We start from the raw sequence: 501 nt of genomic DNA on the forward strand, positions 1-501 counted from the left end.
AGCTAGATACAGAGTACTGATTGGTGTATTTACAAACCTTGAGCTAGACACAGGGTGCTGATTGGTGTATTTACAATCCCTTAGCTAGACATAAAAGTTCTCCAAGTCCCTACTAGACTCAGGAGCACAACTGGCTTCACCTAGTGGATCCCTTACCTGGGCTGCAGGCAGAGATGCCCACCAGTCCCACACAGGGTGCCCACACTCCTCAGTCCTTGGGCGGTTGATGGCACCGGGTGCCGCAGTGTAGAGAGCAGCGCTCATCAGGGAGGCTTCGGCGTGTAGGAGCCCATGGCGGGGGAGGAGGGAAGAGGGAGGGGGGAGAAGAGGGCAGAAGGGGGGTTGCTTGGCGGCTTGCAGGTACCAAGCCCTGCCCCATGGGGAGGCAGCTGAGGCCCAGTGGGCAGGCACTGCTGGGTGACCCGGCACACCCTCTGCAGCTGCTGGCCCGGGAGCTAAGCCCTTCACTGCCCTCTGGGCCGGCAGTGCTGGCCGCCGCTC

The sequence above is a fragment of the Mandrillus leucophaeus genome, unplaced genomic scaffold (genome assembly GCF_000951045.1).
Source record: "Mandrillus leucophaeus isolate KB7577 unplaced genomic scaffold, Mleu.le_1.0 Scaffold1195, whole genome shotgun sequence".
In the NCBI taxonomy this organism is placed as follows: domain Eukaryota; kingdom Metazoa; phylum Chordata; class Mammalia; order Primates; family Cercopithecidae; genus Mandrillus; species Mandrillus leucophaeus.